The sequence below is a fragment of the Oncorhynchus nerka genome, linkage group LG10, assembly GCF_034236695.1.
Source record: "Oncorhynchus nerka isolate Pitt River linkage group LG10, Oner_Uvic_2.0, whole genome shotgun sequence".
Classification (NCBI taxonomy): Eukaryota; Metazoa; Chordata; class Actinopteri; order Salmoniformes; family Salmonidae; genus Oncorhynchus; species Oncorhynchus nerka.
In genome coordinates this window covers 54,732,344-54,748,205 of record NC_088405.1, presented here as the reverse complement: position 1 = coordinate 54,748,205, position 15,862 = coordinate 54,732,344, and the positions used below count along the sequence as shown (strand labels likewise).

Sequence of the window (15,862 nt, the reverse complement as noted above, 5' to 3'; positions counted from 1 at the left end):
AATCTACCTTCTCCTTCTTCCTTAAAGTAAAAGATGGTTATCCCCAGTCTAGCGATACACCATGCATCTCCCACTCAAAAGTCTATTAGACACAAACACTCTGGGAGCCCATGGAAAACACACAACATGAGTACATAACACTCTCGCTTTCCCCCTGGGGACAGAGGCTCTCTGTAGATATGAAGTCCAAACACTAAAAGGCTGGACTGACGACACCACTTAATGCCCAGACAGAGTGCCTCTCTCTCGTGCTGTTCGCTCTGGCCTCCGTGGTGGATGTGGGGTCCTCTGACTGTCAATATTGAGTGTATGAAGTACTAACTCCCACAGCAAGACTACCATTAACCACAATGCTAATGGCCACAAAGTCATTGATTGTTTTGGAATCACATTAATAGAACACGACATGTTATTTATAACTCATCTTTAACTCCATTATTGCTTTCTGTAAAAAAAAATACGCAGAGGAAGGTATTTTTTTTAAAGCAAGCAATAATGCCTTGAATATAAATGTTTGGCCAAAGCGTTGTTCAGAGTGAAAGGTGTTTGCATGGGTTTTAAGTGGAGAGATGAATAATGACCAGACATTGCGCTCATCCCACGCCCGTTATTGATCTGTCTGTAGCTAAACGTGGCGTTTGACGTCATCGAACACAGTGTCTGAAATGTCATTGCATGCCGTCCAGCTCGTCACACTGGAGATGTTGCTAACCGGTGATAATGAAGCCTAAGAGGAGTGGTGTGAAGTAACTAGGTAAAAATACCTTGAAGTACTGCTAAAAGTTGATTTTTGGGGCAATCTCTACTTTACTAATCATATTTTTGACTACTTTTACTCCACTACGTTCCTAAAGAAGATATCTACTTTTTACTCCATACGTTTTGAATGCTTAGCGAGTCAGGAATTTTTAAAAATTCACACACTTATCAAGATAACGCGTGGTCATCGCTACTGTATCTGATCTGGTGACTCACTAAACACACATACTTTGTTTGTCAATCATGAGTGTTGGAGTGTGCTCCTGCCCTCCATAAATATAAACAGATTTATAAAAATCGTTCTGTCTGGTTCGCTTAATATAAAGAATTTGAAATGATTCACAGCATTTACAATTGCGTTTACTTTTGATACTTAAGTACAGTCAATTCAAAACCAAATACTGTTTTACTTTTACTCAAGTGGTATTTTACTGAGTCATTTTCTATTGTTTCTTCACTTTCACTCAAGTATGACAATTGGGTACTTTTCCCACCACTGCACAGCAGTCAGCACACAAACACCACATACTTTCCAGGGACATGAATGAATGGACAGATTTATGGGTCATGTTAAAGTAGATCATTTGGGTTGTTTTCCTTTCCACTAAAGCTCAGTGGCCGGCTATAGGGGTGCGTCCTACACCACTGATTCCAATTGGTTTCAACGGAAATTGGTTTCAACGGAGGAAAGTCCCTTAAAATGTCCCGTGGGTTGAAATCTTTCAATAGAACTGAAACATTCAAAGGAAAAGGCCTAAAAATCTGAAACAGATTGTTAGATCTCTTAAAGTATAGTAGTGTGCAGAGTGTAGGGTTGATACTTTAATATACATTGAGTGTGAAAAACATTAAGAACACCTTCCTAATATTGAGTTGCAAACCCCCTTTGTCCTCAGAACAGCCTCAATTTGTCGGGGCATGGACTCTACAAGGTGTCGAAAGTGTTCCACAGGGATCCTGGCCCATGTTGACTTCTGGCACCAGAAAAACCCAGGAGCGTTGCAGTTCTTGACACAAACCAGTGCGCCTGGCACCTACTACCATACCCTTTTCAAAGGTACTTCAATCTTTTGTCTTGCCCATTCACCCTCTGAATGGCACACATACCAACCCATGTCTCAATTGTCTTTTAGGCTTAAAAATCCTTCTTTAACCCGTCTCCTCCCCTTCAGCTCCACTGATTGAAGTGGATTTAACAGGCGACATCAATAAGGGATCATAGCTTTTACCTGGATTCACCTGGTCAGTCTATGTCATGGAAAGAGCAGGTGTTCATAATGTTTTGTACACTCAGTGTATGCTCTCTCCATCTCCCTCTCTCTCCATCTCCCTCTCCCTCTCTCTCCCTGGGGTGGGGGAGCTATAAATTAAAGTGGGGAATTACTGCTAACTGTTGGAATAAATTAAATAGCTTTTTCATCTGTAAACACAGTCTGACTGTGTAATTACTGCACACTCCCACTGAGAGACAGAGGAGAGAGAGAGAGGGATGAGGGAATAAATAGGATAGGAGGGAAAGAGAGGGCAGTGGGGGAAGAACATGAAGGGGGAACTGACTCGGGCCTCGTGAGTGGGGATTGGATAGTAGATTTATTCACTAACTTTGTTTATCTTGTTGTTGAGTGTAAACGAGAGCTGAATAATTTTGAGGTCATAATCAAAAGGCACAGATTCATGATATCAATATTACACACATTAACAACAGCTGTGTCCTCACTGCTTATGGAAAAGAGGGCTACTGCATTGTGTAGGTTTAGCCAGACATTCATGGGATCCAAAGAGAGGAAACTGAGCCCCATGTCAAGTAACTTTAAGCATCAGCTGTCAGAGCAGCTCACAGATCACTGCACCTGTACATAGCCCATCTGTAAATAGCCCATCCAACTACCTCATCCCCATATTGTTTTTTATTTTTATTTTGCTCCTTTGCACCTCAGTATCTCTACTTGCACATTCATCTTCTGCACATCTATTCACTCCAGTGTTTAATTGCTAAATTGTAATTACTTCGCCACTACTGCCTATTTATTGCCTTACCTCCCAAATCTTACCTCATTTGCACACACTGTATATAGATTTTTTTCTATTGTGTTATTGACTGTACGTTTGTTTATTCCATGTGCAACTCTGTGTTGTTGTTTGTTGTCGCACTGCTTTGCTTTATCTTGGCCAGGTCGCAGTTCTAAATGACAACTTGTTCTCACCTGGCCTACCTGGTTAAATAAAGGTGAAATATATATATTTTTTTTAAAGTGTAACATTTATGATGTGTTTCTTTTTACTGTGATTGGCCAGGCACATTTTTTTTTGTGGTGGTGGGGGGGGGGGGCAATTGATCTTTGCTGCCCTGCAGGTAGAATCATAGTTTGATATAATCAGGCAGGAACCAACGGGCTTGAGCATGCTCAATCAGTAATCAAAGAGAGGATTATTCATGTCAAGGATAATGATGACAGCCAATCAAATAGGATATAGTTCCATCAGGCTGACTAAAGGGGCAGACACCACGAAGACTTGAGGGAGAGATAAGATGAGGACGAGTTGATGTGGTACACTCTTAAAAATAGAGGTGCAAGCTAGAGCCAAATAAGGTTATTGAGAGCTATGTCATAGGGAAACCATTTTAGGGTCTCTGAAGAACCAACCATAAATGGGATGGTTCTTTAAGGAACCATAAGAAAATCCCAAACCAGAAATGTTTTGGCCGTCCAGGACCGGATTTGAATAGCACGGCTGTATGGTTTTAAGCCTTTCACGCTGACCACACCACTCGTGTCGCGTGCAAAATAAATGTAGACATTCAATCTGTGTACAGGCGCTAAAATAGAAATTGGTTTTATTTGTGACACTCAACACCACTGCAAGTCCAGCCTCTCCCATCTCCTCATTGTTTTTTAGGAGCATATACCCACATGGGTGATTGAAAGATTAACTCAGGTCCACACTCTGGTCAGTTTATTTAACTAGGCAAGTCAGTTAAGAACAAATTCTTATTTACAATGACGGCCTAGGAACAGTGGGTTAACTGCCTTGTTCAGGGGTAGAACGACAGATTTAACTTTGTCAGCTCAGGGATTTGATCTAGCAGTCTTTCAGTTACTGGCCCAATGCCCTAACCACTAGGCTACCTGCTGCCCCAGCAAATTGGCCAGTGTAGTAATGTTGTAAAATTGGTTGCCAACTGCCATATAAAGTCCAAAGAAGAAAAAGAAGCCTGAAGGAAGGAGGAGAATTCGGTTTACCGTTTTATCTGTGGATTCAATGTCGGAGTAGAGGATCTTGTGCATTTCAGGTAAAATGACAAATTAGCTAGCCAGCTACATTGCTATAAATGTTTCATGCTTTTTGACCTGAACCCAAATTAATATAATTGGTTCAACCTGTGTGTTTCAACCTGGTGTGGGTGAACAAACAACTTGCGTGTGTGGTTTGGTCAGCATGTTACTTGCATGTTTCCCAGGGTGCCTTTCGAGTCTATTTTACAGTTACCAGTACAACCCATGACCATGTTTGCTAGTGACAGAGACATGATTGTTGCGTTCATTCATTTCCAGTCCTGTAGCCTTCACAAGTGAGATCATAAGTGAATACGGCGTCGTAAAAAATTAAGACAATTAATAATGTGCAGTTCGCGAACGATTCACGACTATTTTTATTTACCCCTGGAGTCATGTTTTTGTTTTCTAGTGACTCATTCATTTAAATCACCAGCTCAGCAGCTCCAGACTAACATATATAAGGAAATAAAAATGGATCATGCAGGCAGCATAGAGAATAAAAAATATATGATCATATACATTAATTGATCGCATGGTGCAAGAATTAATGTAATTAATTGATTATTTAACGTTATCGACGGACAAAGCTTTGTAGAACCAAAACCTACAGCCTGACTGTTTAACAAGCTCGAACTCCATAGCGAATCATTCATTTTGCGGGGCTTCTGCAGTTCGCAAACGTTATTGTGCTAATCTCCCTCACCGCAGTCAAGCAATTGCATTCTGACAAAAATTGTTCAACAATCTAGTCCGGCTGCGGCCGCAAATATACCTTGTTTCAAAGGTATCAAGAACTAATCTTATTTGAATGCCTAGCAATCACAAAATTGTATTGTTTGATGCACACTTTTATAAATAATTTGCCATTTTGTACTGAACGAGTTGGAAAGATCCAAGTCAGTAAAAATAGTTGAACTTCCCATCACTAAAGACAACACTATACATATTTAATAGAGCCTTCATTTAAGGGCCTAGTTATACCTTAATGCAGTGGCATGAAACTCACAGTTTACAGGCCACACCAGGCCTGCAAGTCACATTATGCTGGTTTGCAAAGTGATGTATAATTCCTATTGGATTCCAGCCAGAGTGAGGATATTCAACATTTTGGATTTTTATTCACCTGAAACCTGCATTCAGAATGACTGCCGGATTGGGAAGACTAAGATATGAGACTACCTTAAACATATAAACTTGAACAACCATTTCAGTAATGGGTGCATTAAGTACAAGTAACAGATAGGAATAGTTTAGAAAAAGGTATGTTATGTATATCTGAGTAGCGTAAGATTAATCAATCAATCAATCAATGTACATACAAAATCAACCTGCATGCTGGAAAATATGATAATGATGGGCGTGGTTTTAGTTCAACTTTGGTTATTAACGCCAAAACTGGGGTTCTTTTACACCACAGTGTTAATTTAACTACCGAATCAATGCTAGAAATGTTTCGCTGAGAAATCAACACTAGTTAACACTGGCCAATTTGCTGTGTGCTATGAAAGGGACACATTTGCAGGCTTCCACAAATTTCAAGAACCTTTTAGAATTCTGAAGAACCGTAGATGCAACGTCAAGGACCCCACACTTAACTCAAAAGGTTATTTATCGGGCAAGAGTTCTCCAAAGAACCTTAATAAGAGCTGAGAAAGAGCCATTTTAAGAACCAGTGTATGTGAACAAAACCCCAGGGGTATAAACATGATGAGGAAACATCAACACTGCAGTAAGAGCAAGAAGAAAGACAACATAACTGGACGAGAGCAACAAATACAACTGGTCATGTTAAAAAAACGTTTATAAAATGGAAGAGAGAGATTATCTAGGGGGAAACAGCGAGCGAGGGACCTGTGGGGTGTAGAGGACGTAGGGAGAGAAAGGAAGAGAGAGCAGACATGTTAGAGTTGATTGAGGGGCTGTGCAGTGTGGCTCTCAGTGAGTCAGTGCGAGAGCAGCGGTGGTCTTGGGGATCATGGGCTTCTCTGTTTCACACACATCCTACACCTCCAATTCACATAGGCACAATGAGCACACACACACACACACACACACACACACACACACACACACACACACACACACACACACACACACACACACACACACACACATATATATATATAAACCCATACACACAGGCTCATTAGCAGGTGCAAATAGGCCAAGCACTAAGTAGCCAACAAGGCCTGGAGCCTGCAACCAGTTGTGAGACCTTATTTAGAAACCTGGCATGTATATATATATTCTGCATATTTTCTACATTGCTATTGTCTGAATAGTTTGGCTGTCGGTGCCAACATGTCTTGCTGACTTTTCCTGATGTTTTATCACAACTCCACTCTGTCTCTCTCACAGACTAGCTCTCTTTCCTCCCACTCTACCTTTCACTCCCCATCCCCTCTCTCTCGCTTCATCAGGCATACTGTATCCCTTAGAAATGATCTCCTCTCTTCTCTCTCTGTCCCTCAATAATTAACACCAAGGTTCTACGCTTGTCTGCTCTCAGCAAAACCCAGGATGACATGAGAAAGAGAGCGAGGGATGTAGGGATGATGTACTTTTCACTCTGTCTCCAGGTACATGACCAGTAACCATCAAGGCATTACTGAAACTAGTGTTGTTGATAAAGTACATGTTCCATCAATAGAAACGTCAGTTCAAATGCTGATCTTTTCCTCTCTGAACAGAGAATACTCATACGGTCTCCGTCAGTGAGTTTGCTTGCATAGATATATGGGAAGAATGGAATGTGTATGGGCTTTTAGTACGACGTCTAACTAGAAAGCCCATACGGTCTGTAAATGTGACTTGATCACAAAACCTCTGAGGCACAACAAGAGTCTGAGTCACAAATGGAAACAGAAATCTATACAATAGGCCACAGTGACGCCAGGAACTGAAACAGAGCTCGCTTTGAAACATGTGGTCACAGTTACTGACAATGACCATCGCAAACATAGACACAAATAGTGTCAACGCACTGTGTTCAAAAAGCCTGCAGTGCCAAATCGCATAGGACCTGCCTCCCAGATATCAGTCCTGAAAGAGAGCAGTGTGCTCTTGGATGCCTCTTCAAGGAGTTGACTCACTGTCTTACCACGCCAGTGTTCACTGTTCCCACCACTGGGCTCCAAAGACAAACTCCCCGCAGCAAAATAAATCCAAATGCATCTGCCATTGCAACAGCATCTCTGCAGTAGCCAAACATGCCAGGATGTAAGACAAGTCCAATAAACATAGCTTCCCTTCACCAATTTACCAAATGAGAGTTTCGACATGATGAAGTGGAGAACATACTTTGTCTAGAGGAATTTCTCAATATTTTTTTGGACATAGTTTGTTGCTCTATTGGCAAAACTAAGTTGACAGGCTAAGATGAATATAAGTGAGAAGGTCAATGAGAGGCAGAAGCAAAGGAGGTGGTGGAGGAGGAGGAGAGGGATGGGTTTTGATGAGTAGGAATTAGCAGCGCAGATTTATCACTGATATAAACGTGTACGCGACCAATAACATTTTATTTTATTGATTAGCACACAGCAAGGCACTTAACCCCCCCCCCCCACACACACACACACACACACACACACACACACAACACCCCAAAGAGTACTGAGTCAACACTCCACTATTAATTAATATTTACACAGCGGTGCGCTACACCCATAAATTACACTTACATGACACACAAAAGAAGTCGCTGCTGCACAGATGCATCACACATCCTCTGTCTCCCTCTCTCTCTTTCAAACCTACAAATACTCTAAACCCACACACATAAAACCCACAGGTACAAATAGAGCGCTTGTTGAAAGCTTGTCTACTCCCATGATATGTGTTCATTCATTGCTAATGCACATTTATATAGCTAGGCACCTGGCTTTGCCATATCAGACACACCATCATCCTTGCACCTCAGGCAAAGCCATGTGTAGAACCTACCAGTACGCATGCTAAAGGAACAGAATACAATGAAGAGGGGAGAGAGCAGAGCGAGCCACATAGTAACTGTGACATACATAGAAGTACAGATACACTATGTATACAAAAGTATGTGGACACCCCTTCAAATTAGTGGATTCAGGTTATTCAGCCACACCCATTGCTGACCAGGTGCATAAAATCGAGCACAAAGCCATGCAATCTCCATAGGGAAACATTGGCAGTAGAATGGCCTTATTGAAGAGCTAGAGCTGCCCCGGTCAAGTGTAAGTGCTGTTATTGTGAAGTGGAAATGTCTAGGTGCAACAATGATTGCAACATCCACTACCGAGTTCCAAATTTCCTCTGGAAGCAACGCCAGTACAAGAACTGTTCGTTGGGAGCTTCATGAAATGGGTTTCCATGACTGAGCAGCCACACACAAGCTTAAGATCACCATGCGCAATGCCAAGTGTCGGCTGGAGTGGTGTAAAGCTTGCCACCATCTGGCAGTCTGACAGACGAATCTGGGTTTTGGAGGATGCCAGGAGAACGCTACCTGCATCAGTGTATAGTGCCAACTGTAACATTTGGTGGAGAAGGAATAATGGTCTGGGGCAACAAAAAAAATGTTATGGTTCGAGCTAGGCCCCTTAGTTCCAGTGAATGGAAATCTTAACTCTACAGCAATGACATTCTGGACAATTCTGTGCTTCCAACATATGTTGCAACAGTTTGGGGAAGGCCCTTTCCTGTTTCAGCATGACAATACCCCTGTGTACAAAGCGAGGTCCATGCATTAATACTCTTGTGGCTGAATGGAAGCAATCCTGTAGCAGTGTTCCAGTATCTAGTGGAAAGCCTTCCCAGAAGAGTGGAGGCTATTATAGCAGCAAACGAGGGACCAAGTCCATATTAATACCCATCATTTTGGAATGAGATGTTCGACGAGCAGGTGTCCACATACTTTTGGTCATGTAGTGTAGCACATGGATCATTGACCACACTTGCTTTAATATACACTTTAATATACACTAAACTCGTGCAGAGTTTGATACTCACTATCAGCCCTACTGGCTGTACAGCATGTCCTTTAGAAATGTCGTTCAGATGTCCTAACTGTGGTCATTAAAGGTCCCTTGACAGGGAGGAAGGGTGTTGCCGTAATCAAGACCCCCTGGTTTACTTCCCAATCTAGCCATCCACATAATTGCTGTACCTTTGCCAGCCAATCAGCGACTAGTTCAACAGCTGTGTATCTGGTGCTCTGATTGGATTCCCAGCCTCTGTAACCCTCCACCCCCCTGGTGAACACTTCCTTTAACAAAACCACAGATGAGATGTAGAGTTGGGTACATGAAAGAGATGGAAATCAAATGGACTGACATCATCCTCTATCTAGTGTCGTCCTTTTGATGTCATTTTGTTGCATAGCCACCGTGGCCACTATGGACCCTTTGTATGGAAATACACAACATTATGTAACCTAGACACCAGAGAGAAGATAGTGAGATTGTATACACAGATTCGTACAAACAAATGACATCAATGGGCAATACTATCACGATCATTTGTATATTGTACTTTGCTCTAGTGTAGTTCAAAAGCCCATGTGCAGACAAACACGACCTAGTGTATAATAGGCTGAGGTAGACACTGACCTACTGGAGCTTTGCAGAGATTCAAAACTACATGAGTCCAAAGACTAGGCTTGGGTTTGATGTGTTCTGAATCCTTATTAAAATGATTGGCGGCTACAAGTATGTTGGTGTGTATGTGCAAGTGAGTTTTCTGTGTCTGTGTGACAGGAATCAAAATAGAGAGGGGGGGGGGGGGGGGGGGTGATAGAGACAGGGATTATCCAAGCACATACACAGTCAGACACACAGATGAAAAAAATTGGGGATGGGGTAGCTATGGCAACGGCGAGGCCTAAAGGATAGCCACTGAAACCAAGTTAATTATGGAGAGGATGGAGATGTATCTGTCTCTGGTGGCACCTCTCTTTTCCCCCTTTCACTCTGTCACAGCAATACTGACAAGTGGTTAAAAAATATGGTTGAAATGAATGAAAGGAGCGACAAAGACGGAGACAGAGGGCAAAAGTACAGACTGAGTAAGAGGGAGAGAGGAAGATGATGACATAAGATGCTGCTATTACTCTGGACATGGAACACCATCTCACAGCATGGACTGAGGGTCTGAATGTACTCCACAGTGTGCAGATTTACCATTTTCAGTTTCCTGTTTCAGAAATGAATAAAGGAAAGCATAGCTAAACCATGGGACTGTCTTTATTTACACTTAGCTTTACGTAAGACAATTATATTGGGTCTTGTTGTTCAGGCCCTTGTGTCAATTTCTCTCTCCCTCTCTCTCTGTGTGTGTGTGTGTGTGTGTGTGTGTGTGTGTGTGTGTGTGTGTGTGTGTGTGTGTGTGTGTCTGTCTGTCTCTCTCGTTCTTTCTCTCCCTTTTTTACATGCCCATTGAGACTATTACCAAAATGTTCCTGTGATGTAATATTTATAAGTCCTAGCCTCCGTTCTTCCATCCATCTTTTCCTCCTCCCTCTGCAGCTGCTGCTGCTACCGCTCTCAGCTTAATTGCTTGCATTGTCAAGTCCACTCTTTAAGTTCTGACATAACAGGAGGAAGAAGAAATAAAACGGTGCCACAGCGAATCTTTTCTTTTCCTCCCGTATGCATTCCTACTGCAGAGAGAAACAAGCAAACAGTGAGAGAAAGAAAGAGGGAGGAGAAGAGACAAATGCATTTATATAATCACTCAGGCAAACAGGCTGATGTATCTGAACGTCTCTATACAGTGTCCCATCGTGACTCTACTATGGCATAAAGGGTTAAAACCATGTTGAAACCAAAGTTGCTCATACTTCGTTTCAATTGTATATAAGAACCAGAGCATTCAATCCTACTAACTGTAATTATATGCATATTAAATCCCTTAAACTGAATTAAACTGAATATGAATTATTGCATTTCAATGTTGCATAATAATGGTCAGCTCTGTAATTATTCATGAATATATCTGATGACGTTCTATTACAGGAAATTAGTCATAGTCTCCAGCAGTAACAGTATGTATACAATATGCCCTAAGGACATTTTAGGAACGCTACGTATCCTATTTCCAGACAAATTGCATCAAAACTGCCCCGTCTCAAGTTGAAAGCAGGAACATGCAGTCACACTGTCTGGGCTGGATGGTCGTCAATAGATACCACAGCAACAAAGTCACAATGATGTTGAATCTAGCTACAGATTTTTACACCAGATAATGTGATTTAACTAAATAGGTTTGGTATCAGTACTGGGAGTACTGACAGGTACTGTTTGGTGTAGCACAGAGAATTGTCGACCAACCTTATCTTAAGGTTGGTGATACTGTCTTTATCCTAGATTTGTGGAAACGAGGAGTCTCATAAAATGTCTGTTTCCAGTTTTCCAATCGGATTACTTTTGATTTACAATAGGAAAAAAGTAGTTCAATGGGATTCTGATAGAGTTGACACAAATTCTATAGGATTGCAAGAATCCCATAGGGTCTAATGGGATTATGTTTGATTCCCAATGGGGAAAGAGGGATTCCACAAGGATTCTGATAGCAGTGGCACCGTGCGAATAAAAATATGGCACACATCTACCGCTGGCAATGTATCAGGTATTTAAGCGTTCACTCAACTGCAACAAAAATTCAATAAAATTGCTGTGTGAGCATGCTGCCACCTGTGGGGTTCACAACATACACTTTACTCGAAAGCTCAGCCCACCTGGTGAGCCAAACAGAGTCTTCGGTGTTCTGAGGTCCAACCCAATCAGAGGGCTGCAAAATATGTCCAACCTCTCTATTAACCTCAAAAACACCCTCTTCAAGCTCTGACTGACCGCCATGGTGGTGAATCTATCATCCACATTCATCATCCACAAGGGACCTGTCCTGTTTCAATGCTCTCAAACTGCACCTTTCCTTTCTTCCTTCCTCTGTAGATATGTGAAAGCTAGTTTACAATGTGAACTTTGTGCTTTATTATCAAGGAAAAAATAAGGCATTGCTGTGGTTAGAAATAACAAGATATTATGGTGTGCATGTTTTCAGCTTTTTAAATTTTTTGTCATTTCCATCTGAAAATAGCAGATGGAAACTTTATTCAAGTACAAACGCGTGTGGGCCAGAGGTTTGTGCTACCTTGCGCTTTATTCATCTGCGTCTATGTGAAAGAAAACTAGAGACATGGATATGATTCACGACATTTTGCATGTCTTTTCGTGTGTGTGTGTGCGATAGTCACATCTGTTTTCAGGCACAGAACATGGGCTTTGTCAAAAGCACTCTTCACTCTCCCTCGAAGGCATGCTGAGAAGTCACCTCTCTCCTTTGAGTCCCCCTCTCCTCGCGACAGCAGAGCCGCTTTTGCTTTCCTTCAGCACCACTTCCCATCCTATTCTCTCTCTGTCCCCTACATTCCCGAAACGCTTACCAGCGAGCGTCAGCGCAGAGAGATGACGAGCAATTTGGGGAAATAAATCACGTTTCAGCGCAATTTATTCCTTCGAAAAATAGAGGATGATGAGAACATAGAAGAAAATAACATAGTCAGTAAAGAAGCAAAAGGAGGAATCACTAATTATTATAACCTAACGCACAAGTTCGTCAGCGGTCCAGCTGTCGGCATATTTAATTTATTTCGGGTTAATTGCACATTTACTGTAGACTAGCTATGTCGCAGCGGGAGGATATTGAAAAAGGCAGAGGGGGGTAGGCTGCTGAGAGAGAGGGAGATAGCCTTGGCAGCACATTATTATAATGATGCTGAGTGAGTGACTGATCCACGCATTCAAATTGCGCTGGCGACTTTAATTTGGAACTACAATTCAGCAAGGGCGATATTGTATTTTCGTCTGCTTCTGGAAGGCATCGGGAGGAACCTGCAAATTGCCCGAACAATGCTCCAAGTGGCGCCTTTTATCAGGCTCGGAAGAAAGAAAACGGAGCAAAGGACGACTGCTATAGAGGTAAGGTGAATGTTGATCGTTTCGCCAGGGGAGGATTGTCAGTAGTCTAGCTTGGTACTTCATTGTGGATTAGTTTGGGTGAGGCTTGCGTGCAGATCGTCTAACAAGTCAAAACTACAGTGTTGTCTAAAGTAGGCCTACTAAATGCACAAAACTTGTTTGGAAGGTAAACATCCACAACAAAAAATTACGTGGAAGGTAAAAAAAAAGGTTGTAAATGTGGTTAGCTTCTCGGTTTTGCATTCCCCCAAAATCAAGCGATTCTTTCATATGAATAGCGTACTAAAGGAACATAGCCTACCAGAGGACCAATTGATGGATGCACTTTCAATAGCAAGTTACTGCACACTTGAATCATAGAACGTTATAATTAGGCGACATTTCGTGCATTTAGCCTATTCAGGTGCTAATGGCAGAGCTAACAGGTCGGGAGAGTGGTTACTTCCCGTGTAGGTTACCGGTGCGTGACAAATTCTGCTTGTGTGGCTGTGTTTGCGTGCGTGTGCCAGTGTGCGTGTCGCTATCAATGCAGAACATCAGCAGATAAGACAGTCAACCAGGGTGCTATAGCCTATGGATAACATGTATTTGGTTGTGGCACTAATTTTCAGTGATACTGCTGTGTATTCTCTTTTTCTGGCATTCTCCCCTCTATGACAGGTGTGATATCAGGCCCTTTGGGTTGGCTATACTGGCTATACGGGGGTGCCAGTAAAGGTTGAAAGGCTCAATGAAGTGGGTCCACATAGTACCTTTACAATATGCCACTTACACATGTTCTGGCCAGAAAACCCCCAAATATACCGATAACAATTACCTGACTAAAACCAACTAACTAAAATATCAATGTGTAAATTATGACAAATACCAATAAGCTCTTTAGCGACTAGGCCTATCCGATGGATTCCCTAGGCTCACTTGCGGTTTGAAGATTACCGTCTCTGTATTTCAACCTCACACAATATCTCATCTGCTCAGTCAGTCCCACCCCTTAATCAGACGTTTGTGCTATTTCCTCGACTTGGCACAACACATCAGGGAGATTGACTGACACGGACTCCACCGGTTTAGCTTTAGAAAACAGGGATACAGCCCAACGAGGAACTCATTCTTTGTGAGATTGCTTTTCCTTGACATTTTTACGTCGCATGTGGCGCGAGCTTAGGCGCTTCTTAGGTTTTCCATCACAACAGAGCAGCTCTAAATGCCTGTAGATGTATTAAAGTTGCAGTGTAATGATTTATCTATCCTTTTAGAGGCTGAGTTCCCCCCTGAGCCCCCTCTCTCTACTGGACCCATCAGCCTACCCTCTCCATTTCGCTCTTTCTCATTTGCTCTACCTCCTTTCCTCTCTCCTCTCTCTCTTTACCTCTGTCTTTTTCTCTGTCGATGAGCACATGCATCATTTATGGCTGTTGGAGGATGGTCTTAAAAAGTCAGAGAAAAACTCCCCAGGTATTGACAATGACTTAAGACAGAAGTATAGCGCCTCATCCATTGAGGGGCAGAACAGCGGGCACCATTATGAGTGATCAATCACACTCTTTTCTTCCTTCCTTACCTAAATGGAGTATACAAGGATCTGGTTGGAGGCACTCAGAAACGAATGAATCATTTGGGAATGGGTCTTGATTTCTTCATGCTAATATATACCTTGCTTAACTCTCTGACTCAGAATATGCACTGAGCAAAAATATAAACGCAACTGTGTTGGTCCCATGTATCATGAGCTGAGATAAATGATCCAAGACATACGCACAAAAAAAGGTTGTTTCTCTCAAATGTTCAACTTGTGCCACTCTAAAATGTGCAGTTTTGTCGCACAACGCAATGCCACAGATGTCTCAAGTTTTGAGGGAGCGTGCAATTAGCATGCTGACTGCAGGAATGTCATTCAGAGCGGTTGCCAGAGAATTGAATGTTCATTTCTCTACTATAAGCCAACATCGTTTGAGAGAATTTGTCAGTACGTCCAACCAGCCTCACAACTGCAGACCACGTGTAACCACGCCATCCCAGGACCTCCACATCCGTTTTGTTTTCACTTGCGGGATGATCTGAGACCAGCTGATGAAACTTTGGGTTTTGCACAACCAAAGAATTTTGTCACAAACGGTCAGAAACCGTCTCAGGAAAGCTCATCTGCGTGCTCATCGTCCTCACCAGGGTCTTGCTCTGACTGCAATTAGGCGTCCTAACCGACTTCAGTGGGCAAATGCTCACCTTCGATGACTACTGGCAGGCTGGAGAAGTGTGCTCTTCACGGATGAATCCCAGTTTCAACTGTACCTGGGAGATGGCAAACAGCATGTGGGCGAGCGGTTTGCTGATGTCAGCGTTGTGAACAGAGTGCATCATGGTGGCGGTGGGGTTATGGTATGGGAAGGCATAAGCTACGGACAACGAACACAATTTCATTTTTATCAATGGCCTATTTTGAATGCACAGAGATACTGTGACAAGTCGTGTCATTCATCCCCCCCCGCCATCACCTCATGTTTCAGCATGATAATGCATGGCCCCATTTTGCAAGGATCTGTATATGATTCCTGGAATCTGAAAATGTCCCACTTCTTCCATGGCCTGCATACTCACCAGACATGTCACCCATTGAGCATGTTTGGGATGCTCTGGATCGACGTGTACGACAGCGTGTTCCAGTCCCCACCAATATCCAGCAACTTTGCACAGCCATTGAAGAGGAGTGGGACAACATTCCAAAGGCCACAATCAACAGCCTGATCAACTCTATGTGTCGCGCTGCATGAGGAAAATGGTGGTCACACCAGATACTGACTGGTTTTCTGATCCACGCCCCTACCTTTTTTAAAGGTATCTGTGACCAAGAGATGCATATCTTTATTCCCAGTCATG

At 42.5% G+C, this 15,862-nt stretch overlaps 1 protein-coding gene across 1 annotated transcript in view; it reads left to right on the top strand.

Moving 5' to 3' along the window:
- The first annotated feature begins 12,123 nt into the window (after nt 1-12,123).
- Nucleotides 12,124-15,862, top strand: part of LOC115135608 (leucine-rich repeat transmembrane protein FLRT1-like) — a 30,754-nt gene continuing 27,015 nt past the window's right edge. Inside the window, exon 1 of the mRNA XM_065023578.1 lies at nt 12,124-12,988. The gene's annotated coding sequence lies outside the window, so the exon portion shown is untranslated. The remainder of the gene's footprint in view (nt 12,989-15,862) is intronic.